The 11,069-nt window shown below is 35.9% G+C and overlaps 1 long non-coding RNA gene across 1 annotated transcript; it reads left to right on the top strand.

Annotated features, from left to right (window-relative positions):
• The first annotated feature begins 972 nt into the window (after positions 1–972).
• On the top strand, positions 973–8,184 carry LOC112662804 (uncharacterized). Its single transcript, XR_003138847.3, has 4 exons — positions 973–1,042; positions 2,930–3,008; positions 3,189–3,227; positions 7,983–8,184. It is a non-coding gene; the product is annotated as an uncharacterized LOC112662804 (long non-coding RNA).
• Positions 8,185–11,069: the final 2,885 nt, after the last annotated feature.

Raw genomic sequence — 11,069 nt, 5'->3', positions numbered from 1 at the left:
TCTAAGTAGTGAGTTGACACAACCTTTCCAATCCTCAATCTAACAGGTCAAGGGGAAAATGAACTTCTGTCATTTCTAGTAGCAAGGAGGAAGGGAATGGTGGGTGAAAATACTTAAACCAAAATCTAGTTTAAAGTTTATTCTAGGCAAGATTGATGAGTAGAATAGATGAGACATTATGGGTTGGAAGAAATACTTGATGTATTATACACATCAAAATATGCAAATGGGAAAACAATATGTGTGCACTGTTTCCAGAAAATATCTTAGTACGTAGAGTGAAATAAGCTCTATTTTAATATATGATCCAAATTCATCTTTCAGGATCTCGTTGCTATTTTTGGCACAGACCCCCTCCAAACCTTTCTCCAGACCTTCACCAAAAGGTGAAGATATCTGGACTGCATATAACTTTTTTTTTTTAACTTATTTATTTATTTTAGAGAGAAAGAGAGTGCATGTACATGTACATGTGGGGAGGGGGAAGGGTAGAGAGCAGAAAAGAGAGAGTCTTAAGCAGGCTCCATGCTGAGCATGAAGCCTGATGCAGGGCTCATCTCACAACCCTGAAATCACATCCTGGGCTAAAACCAAGAGTCAATCACTTAACTGATTGTGCTACCCAGGTGCGCTTATGGCTCCACTTCTAATTATGAGTTTATTTTTCATGTGGTTTTTCACATTATAATGTCAGTGGCATGGTAATGTCTATTATCAAGAAAATTGTCTATAACTAATATGTCTGTTACCAAGAATTTCAGCTCCAGCTGCTTCATGTGATATAATAGTATTCTTGGGGTACCTTACTTTTCTGGCTATATGTTTGTAAATAATCTTTAGCTTCTCCATCTTTCTGAATTTTTATTTTTAATCTATTCTTCTACCAGGTCTTGCTGACCTATATGTCTTCCTCTGAATTTACTGACTTTATACATTCCTTTTCTTCTAACTCTGATACCTTCTCCTCCTCCAGTGCCGTGGATTTTCTTCCCTTCTGAATTCTGCCTCTGATCACTGTTGCTCATTTGACATAACTAATGTGGTAAGTGTTTTTATAGAAATGTGAAGGAATTGCTGTATGGAACCAGAGGAAGGAATTAGTGATTTCACAAGCAAAGAGAGGGCTCCTAAAAGATTTCCTAGAGAAATTAGAATTTAGGGACATTTGAGGAATACACAAAATAGAAAGTTAGGAAGGGCACTTTAGACAATGGAAACAAGTTAAAATAGTATAATGTAGCTGAAGTACAGGTTAGGGAAGGAGGTCAGGGAAAATATCAAAGGGCCTTAAACTCATACTAAGACTGAACTTCATCATATGGGATCTGGCAAACAAGTAAATAACTGGTAAAATGTTATATGTATTATAAACATTTAATACACCTGGTAGAAAGAATGAAGAATGGATGGGAGAAAGGGAGAGACTAGAGGCAGGGAGAATGGTTAGGAGACAAGTCATTGACTGTCCTCATTCCCTAGAGCAGTGAGTGCATTCTGTGCTCCCTTCCAGGTGTTATGAAGCAACTTTGGTCAGAAGCAGTGAGGGAAAGAGTAGTGTTCATCGTTCTTACTATGTACCTTGAGTAGGGTTCTGGCATAGAGTGGCTTCTATACTGGGGACAACCTTATTCGGAGTACTGTACTTTATATATCATAGGTGTTTGGCAACCACCAATGAATGAGTAAATGGAAAAAAATCCTGCCTTGACATTATTCTACCCACAAAATCAGAAATCCCTTTTTACACACTCTGGAAAAAAAAAAAAAAAAGGATTCTCCTCAAATCTACTTCTAGTATTTTTTTTCCCTTCGGTTGCATTTCCTTGAGAAATACCTGAATTTTGCCTTTGGAGGCTGCCTGGAGGTTGGAAGTGGTGTGGGCTTCAGAGCCACAGAGACTCAGTTTTAAATCCTCACTAGTAATTGTGTGGCCTTGAATGATTATGTAAATTTCTAAACCTTTGTTCACCATCTTTACCCTATCAATGAGGAAAGGTGCAGTGGGGAAGGAGAAAATGTCTGTAAGATACTTAAACCAAAGGTTGGCCATAGTCCAGCCAGAGGCACATCAAAGTACATGTGTAGGTCTGATATGGAGTTAGAGGGCGAGCTGCAGAATTACATCAGGGTCATCATTGCACCTCTCCACCATGCATCTGCTTCAATCTTGTACCACCCCTGCTTAGGCTCTTGTTGGAGTTCAATGCATGAAATAATTTAGAATCAGACAGGGTCTATCCCCTGTAGTAGGTACAAATCTCAGTTTAAAAGATAAAGCTAGACAAGAATATTAACTTTATTTTTTAATAAGAATTAAATGTTCTAATGTGAGACTCAATTTAATGGAAAGGTAAACCATAATTTCTGTCAGTGCGATGTTCCTTCTCACTAACTTATGCCTTTTAGTATAAGTTCCAGGAGACTTTCATAGAACTGAATCATTGGGAGACCACGTCTAGGTCTTTTTAGTGTCAGGTGCCTAGATCAGCATTTGATGAAATGAACTTTGGCCATTGGTGGTAATTCATGGGTCCTTCCTTATTCCTTTCCAAGCAGCTGGTTCTCTGGGAATAGTTCTTGGGAGTATAGGGAGCATTCTGTGCTTCTGAGCCCTGTAGTGTCACAGAAATCTCTAGGATACCATCTGAAGATTGATAACCTACCCCATATAGCTATCTCTCTGTGAGCACCACAGAAGGGATGGAGAACCTTGGAATTTTTCTGCTTCTTCAGGCTTAACCCAGGAATTAGGGTAGAGACTCACACAAATGCAACTGTACTTGGGTTTTGAGGCAGGGCTTCCTCCTCTGCCTTCTCTAGTCCTAGGAAACTTTGTTATTCTCTAGTTAATTTTTTTCTTTTAGCTTTACTAAGATTCTTATGGATTGTTTTTAATAATAATTTTTCCCTTTTATCCTCTGATTCCAAGGTTGTGAAGTTCAAAAGCCAGAAAGAAGACATCTTCTCTTCTTTTCAAGGCAATGAGTGCTATTGCTGCTGAATTGGGGGTGAGTGTGAGGAGTCAAGCAATGTGAATAATGTAGGGGGGAATATTAGTTAAAGTCTTAGTTACTTCAGTTTTTACATTTTCTCTGGTTAAACCATCCCACTTTATTTTTTCCATATTTCATTTTATTTTTCCCTTGATAATATATATTATCTAAAGCAATTTTCTCTTCATTTCTAAGGGCATCTTTTGAAGTCAACCACGTTAAAGGAAGAAGCAGGTATCTAATCTTCTAAGCTATTCATTATATTATGAAAATTGTTGGGGATTAAATCATTCGGTCACTTAAAACTAATGTACACATATACACTTTTCTGGGCTATGTTTTAAAAGACTGTAGAAATGTGTGATGAAACTCACTTTGTAATCATTAGATTTGTGGTGTTGTTAGAATAGAAACTTAGGTGACTTCTTTTAGTCCAGTGGCTAAATTACAGTATTGCATTTCTTTATGTGAAGTCTAAGCCAAATTAGGAAAACTAAATAAATGCCAGTACTTTTTTTTTCTTTTTTTATGAGTTTCACATTTTTTTGTGTCTCATCATTAAACTTAGAATTTATAACTTGTTTTTGCTATTGCATTGTTTTTGTTTATAAATATTTTTTTTAAAAAGATTTTATTTATTTATTTCAAAGAGAGAGCATGCATGTATGTTTGCAGGAGTGGGGGGAGGGGCAGAGAGAGAGGGAGAAGCAGACTCTCTGCTGAGCAGGGATCCCAGCTTGGGGCTCCATGCTAGGACTCTGGCTGGGATCATGACCTGAGCCGAAGGCAGATGCTTTACCAACAGAGCCACCCAGGCGCCCCTGTTTATAAATATTTTTATAAATATATGTCACAGAAGTATTTGACTATTTAGTTTATTGGGAAAAGTTCAGAGAGTAGTAATATATTTTAAAATATGGTTTCCTAAAGGAATAATTTAAGTAAAACGAGAAATAAGAAAGAGTTTGTGAAAGGAACTAAGTAAGGTATCAGCCTTTTTATTAGATCATCATGATCAAATGATTCTTTTATACGAGTAGAATATCTATCTCTGAAATAAATCTGAGTCTCCATCAGAATATAAATGGAATATGTAATGACTTGGAATGTAAATCTTAAACACTGATTTGTGGAGCAAGTCAGTTGAAAGTTATTTTGATTTGATATACAGATTGATTCATAAAATTGCTCATTATTTGTGATTAGTCGTGCCAGAAAACAGTAATGTCGTTGAACTTCAATTTGATATTTTGGCCTGTGCTCATAGAATAAATGGATTTTTTTTTCTAATGCATAATTTATACTAATGACACTACACACAGGGATTCCTACATTACCCAGCAGCAGTAATTCTTCATAAAGTACATAAGCAAAGCAGGTTAGAAGGCAAATTATAGTATTCTTATCAGATGAATAAACTTATAAATAGGCCATTTGTTCATAGAGTTGTGCATAACTTCATCTTTTATGCACAACTTAAGAAGTCATTATGTTGATATAATAGGACACATAAGCCTTCCTGTAGCTCACAGCTCCCCTCCTCAGCACTATGACATCCTACTAGGATCTGAGAGTCAGAAAATATTGGAAATGGAAAGCACCTTAGATATTTCGTCAAACTCCCTTGTATTACAAGCATAGAAATTAAGGTTTTAAAGAGCATGCCGGAGGACACATGGTGATTAAACCTGGCTGAGCCAGGCTGAGATCTTTGACTTTATGACTCATTCTCTGATCACTGCAAAATTCTCATTTTCTTTTTCTTGAGGAATTAGGACAGATCTGTCTCATCTTAACCATTTCAATCACAAAACATACAGAATGAAGAGCTACAAAATTGTTTCACCTTTTAATTTTACTTTACTTAAAATTTTCCTTATGTTAGGATTTTTAAAACATTTCTCTAATATTCCAGACATTTCTTTTTATAGAACATTGTTTTGTTCAGTACCAGTTGCAAAGACTGGCTAGATGTGCATCATACCCATCTACTCTTTTTGGGGGAACTCAAGGCTACATTTCCAGGCCTCTCTGCCAGTGAGGTGGAGCCATGTGACAGACTTCTGGACAATAGAATAGAGGTAGAAATGAGATATTGAACCCCCAGGCCTCTCCTATAAAACCATTCTTGTAAGTTTCCTAATGGTTGGAGACACTAGTGGTCATAGAGTCTAGAGGGAAGAAACTCTGAACTCTAAATATATTGTGGATTAAAGCCCACCTCCATCCCCTCATGTTGACCTACACTGGATTGTGATATAGATGAGAACTAAATCTTCATCAATTAAAGCTACTTAAATTTGAGCTTTTCTGTTGTAATAGTTTATCCTGGATTATTTCAACAAATAATTTGTCATTTTACTCTTTGTCCCATAATAAATTCATTTTGCTGACTTTAAAACTCAGTGGTCCTTCAAGCACCTCAACTATCTATTTCAACTTCCCTACTACTTTGAACCTATTATCACTGAGTTTCTAAAAATTAATGATCCCTACATAAAAGTTTCTCTCTCTAACCACCTCTCTTTCCACAAAGTCCCATTGGCTCATTCTATTGAGGCCAGTTGTTCTAGAAACCAAACACTGCAATCTTTGATCCTTAGTGTCTCCAAATTCTTCCAAGCCATCTGAAATGAAGATGAGGTACAAGATGTAGCCCCTACACTCCCATGCAGATGCCTTATGTACAAACCAAAATGAATAATCTTTTAACACAAGCCCTCTATTCCATCAATTTCCTCTATCCTTATAAATTATTGAGTCTTGCTCTATGCTAGGCATAGTCTGGGCACTGCAGGTACAGCAATGTATTAGTCAGGATAAGCTATCCAGGATGATCATAGATGATTACCTAGGCAACAAAATGATCCATTTCTCTAAACATCATCTTCTTTAGGTGTCATCTTTTATTTGTAGTTTTGCCCTGTCACTGAGCTATCTGTGGAGGCATCTTTAGGTAGGTTCAAAGAGGTCTTTCAGGGGAGTGTTGTGGAGGTGATGTCTGCAAAAATTTCATTTGCATTTAAAAATCTGAACTTACTCCTAAAAGACTTATTAATACTACTAACTCTATGGCTAGCTATACGTATTATCTGTCGGTATACATGGCTTTCATTTTCCTGAATATGAGTTTAAGTAACTTAGAAAACCACAATGAAGCAGAAGGAACACATCAAAATTTTGAATAATAAAACCTTTCTCTTTTTATAAGGTCTGTAGTTGTAGAATCAACCATTCATTCGTATATTTGTCTTTCAGAGCCCAGTATTTAATTTGAATTTTCAATTCCTTCTCTTTAAGTTGGCTTTGGAAATTTCTGAGTATTTGACTGTTAATAAAGTGTGTGTGTGTGTGTGTGTGTGCGTGCACGCACGTGTGTGTGTGCATGTGTGAGTGTGTGTTTTAGGACAGAACTCCTCTGTAATTAGTTATAACCTTCCTCTAGAAAGCTGTCCAAGGAATCTCTAACTTTCTCCCCCAATTTGTCCTTGTTTTTATCTGTTCCTGCTTTACAAAGAAGGAAAAGCAGCTGGTTAGTGTTGGTCAGGGTGATGGATTTTGAATAGAAAAGAACTTTTTTATTTATCTCTCTCATCTCCATATTTAAATGTCTGGGAAATACTATCAAGGTTGTGGAATCTCAAAAGATCTAAGAATAGGATTAATTTATTTCCTTCTCATCCTTTCAGGGTTTAGCTTAGATGTTATTTCCTCTAGGAAACAGTCAGTAAGCTCCCAAGACTGGGTTGAGGTACTTTCCCACCATGAGCTCATCCCAGAGGTACAGACTGTATCTCTTTCATCATTAGGTCTTTGTGATACAATACAGGAATCGATAGGATAGTCTATAAATGTCTTTTGAACAGAAGAATAAATAAAGTTCTCTTTTTTCACAACAGAATCATCATTGAAAGCAATGATTATTTCATGTCTCCAAGGTTATTTTAAGGCCTGCTAATACAAGTTTAAACATGCTTTAAAAAAGGAGAAGGAAAACAAAGAGACTACTTTGGGCTGAACATTTATTTCAAGTCAAATGTTCCTTTTCTTATGTCTTCATTATTCTCAAGCTACTCAGTGTGAGTTTATTGGAATAGGCTCCCATCTAATTTGTAACATATACTGAATAGATATTTGGCATAGCTTTATAGTAATCCGTTTTATCTGCAAAATTTGCAGATATTATCTTCTTTGGCTCTTCTTAGTTTTCAATTTAGTACCATGGGATTTAGGCCATCATACAAATTTCAGTTTTAAGGTAAAAGTTCGAGTTGATTGCCATCCTAAGATAAAACGGAATTGACTTAGTATTTTTAAGCTGTTAAGTGTAACTCATACATAGTAGTCATGAGAGAATAACATTTATCCTTGAATAAGACCTTAGTGAAGCTGCAGCCCTAGGACTCTTTGATTTTTTCCTGTTAAGATGTTGTCAGAGGCAAGGTGACAGGGCTCATCTGGCAGAAACCTGTCTGTGACAATAGACAAGGATAGGTGGAATGAGAGGTGAAGGGGGAAAGAGGAAAGAGGTGGGTAAAAAATAAGAGGTACTAGGACCAGATGGAATGAGGAAAGGGTAATATTAATAAAAAGAATGACAAAAAACTTAACAACTGCTACTATATTCTTACAGATAAGACAGACATACGAAGAAATGAACAATGCTCCCCCCCTACATGTTTATATCTGTCATCTAAACCTAGAGTATTTTTGAGAGACATATAACTGTTATATCAATAATGACACAGACTGAATTAATGAGTCTGGCATGAACAATATGGTATATCAAGAAACTCAGGAAATCACAATATAATGTGATTCGGTGGAGACAGCACATGTCAAGTATTGGTTCACTATCCTGAATTTTGAAGATTTTATTTATTTATTTGAGGGAGAGACAGAGAGAGCATGACTGGGGGCAGGGACAGAGGGAGAGGGAGAAACAGACTTGCTGCTGAGCAGGGAGTCCAACTCAATGCTCAATTTCAGGATCCCAAGACCCTGATCTGAGCGAGAGGCAGACACTCAATCAACCAAACCACCCAGGTGTCCTGACTATCCTGAATTTGGAATGAGATGCTCTAAAGGTTAAGAAGAGGAGAACAAGTTGCAGAATCAGGACCAGAACCTGAATAAAGAAATGACTGTAACTGCCTGTTACTGGAGACTTTTATCAGTATCCTGGCAATGAATGAAGGATAAGTAAATTAAGAATGAATAACTCTAAAATTCATATTTAAATAATTAAAATTTGATATATTTTTTAAAGATTTTATCTATTTATTTATGAGACACACACACACAGAGGAAGAGACCTAGGCCAAGGGAGAAGCAGGCTCCACAAAGATTGCCCAAAATGGGACTCGATCCTGGGACTCCAGCATCACACCAGGGCCGAACGCAGGAGTTCAACCACTGAGTCACCCAGGTGTCCCTAAAAATTGATATTTTAAATTCATTTTATTTATGTTTAGATGACCATATTTTTCTCAGTTAATTCCTCTTGCTAGTCTTAAACAGTCTCTAGTCAACTTCTTCAGGTATTGTTAAAAAATAGATACATGATATTCATTGTAGTGAACAGGCAATGTTAATAACCTCTTGGTGACTCACCAGGCAGTGGTCCTGTCTGGTAACCAGATCTGATCTCCATTCTTTAACAGTTCTTTATATTTTGAGCAATCAGTTAATATTTAATTACTGAACTGTTTGGTAGCTGGGTAAGTGATCACATGACATCACATATATACAGTGATCATAGAATTGTATGTTCTTCCCCAATGGTTGTGTACTGAACTTTTGTGCTTTACAAGAAAAAATATTTTTCTTCAAAATGCAGTATTATGAGCTACATCTTAATTATTGGCCTTATTTAGCTAAAATAATCACTTAGAGACATAGAAAAGTCCATTATTTCCTCTGTCACAAGGATTTAATCTTTTTAACACCTGCCCAGCTGTCACATAATATTTTAAGCTAAAAGTATCAGATGAACACAGGACTGCCAATTCAGTAGCATTTCACCAAATGATTATTTCTCTCTGAAATCCTCAAAGTATATAACTTACCTCTTAGGATTTGCCTCTATATTGCTTAAATTTATATTACAAATAATATATGACGTGATATAAACCAAGGCAACCAAAGTGAATGTATTCACAATTATAGGAAACCATACATAAATCAAATGACACTTGTTCTTCTGATGGTCCCATTTCTAGTTTTCTCTTAAATTATATTCCACAAAGAATTCTAATTTAACTGAAATTCTTTGCACTCATTGACAGTTTGTGGGCTATTCAGGAAATCCAATTAGTTTAAATCAGTTTATCTGCAAATCACTTTTTAAATTCTGGTCCCTTCTAGAAATTAATAGATTACTACTTAATGGCTCCAGGCCATTTATGAAAAATTTGGCTTCTGTCTGGAGCTTGAATTGATGAATCTTTAATATTGAACCTCTTTTGTCAGTGGATTTTTTTCCCTAATGAACTGCAATTAAAATGGAAAAGGTAAATTGTAAAGAAAAATTTGACAAGAACTTTTATTGTAAAGGACAGAGACAACTGAATAAAAGTACCTAAAATAAAGAAGTGAATAAGAGCAAATGGATTTAGTGCAAACAATATGTATTTTAAGCCATTAATATATTCAGATGAAGAGTGTTTTTCTGTAAATTTCTCTCCCCTTTTTCTTTTCAGATTTATCATATGCATCCACAAACTCTGGAATAATTAATTTTTGTGCCCTACTCTTGAGGCAGATAGGCAAACATTACCATTCTACCATTAGCTGTACAATACTTGACATGTCCCATAGTTTTATAGTTAGGAAAGCTAATAATTAGGCTGTAAACTCCCAGGGGTGGAGAAATTAAGGAATTGGTCCAAAATGATAATGAATGTCAAAGTAATTGTTATCTTTGTATTCAGAAGTTTTTTGACTTTACATAAAACTTATCTCTCCATTTTTTCTGGGATTTTGGATCCCCTTCCCACTACTCCTTTTCCTGCCATTCTTCATGCTTTCTAGTTTTACTCATTTCCTCATTCTGGTTCGCTAACAAAACTACCTCTTAGTTTAAAATTCAATATATATATCCCAATATATAAAAATATATTTATTCTGATTGATTAAAATTAAGGAAGCTTTAGGCATAGATTGCCTTTACTAATAGGAATACAATCACTTAATTTCCTCCCCTTCACTGGAAAACCTATCCATCACTGCATCCCCCTTTCTCTTTTTCATTATCCCAGGGAAGAGATATTCACAAACAAGGCTTACTCCCTCCATCTCTGCTCCTACCTTATTCTAAACCATCTTCTTCACTGATTTTCTCTTTTGCTTATAATTATGCTCAAGTCTTTGCCATCCTAAAAACAGCAACAAAAAACTTCTTCAGTTATATTTTCCCCTTAAACCGCTTTCTGCCTTAGCAATCTTTCCTTCACTACCAGGAGTAGAAAAAGTCATCTAAACTTATTGTCTCTCCTTCTTCCCATCTATTTGTTCTTCAACTCATTGAATATAGATTCCTGTTGCTTGACTGAAATTGCCCTCACAGAAATCATCAAAGACGTAGTAATAATTTAATCCACTAGCCTCATTAAATTTCTCCTCTCTGCAACATACACCATTGTCAGCTACATCTTCTTTTACTAACTCTTTCATACTCTGGCCACAAAACAAGTCTCAATAAATTAAAAAAGACTGAAGTCACCACATGCAGAAGAATGAAACTAGTCCATTCTCTTACACCATACACAAAGATAAACACAGAATGGTTGAAAGATCTAAATGTGAGACAAGAATCCATCAAAATCCTAGAGGAGAACATAGGCAACAACTTTTTTGAACTTGGCCACAGCAACTTCTTGCAAGATACATCTATTAAGGCAAGGGAAACAAAAGCAAAAAAGAACTATTGGGACTTAATCAGGATAAAAAGCTTTTGCACAGCAAAAGAAACAGTCAACAAAACTAAAAGACAACCTAGAGAATGGGAGGAGATATTTGCTAGTGACATATCAGATAAAGGGCTAGTATCCAAGATCTATAAAGAACTCAAACTCA

The sequence above is a fragment of the Canis lupus genome, chromosome 34 (genome assembly GCF_003254725.2).
Source record: "Canis lupus dingo isolate Sandy chromosome 34, ASM325472v2, whole genome shotgun sequence".
Taxonomy (NCBI): domain Eukaryota; kingdom Metazoa; phylum Chordata; class Mammalia; order Carnivora; family Canidae; genus Canis; species Canis lupus.
The sequence above is the reverse complement of the archived record's forward strand: the minus strand, read 5'-3'. Positions and strand labels throughout refer to the sequence as shown.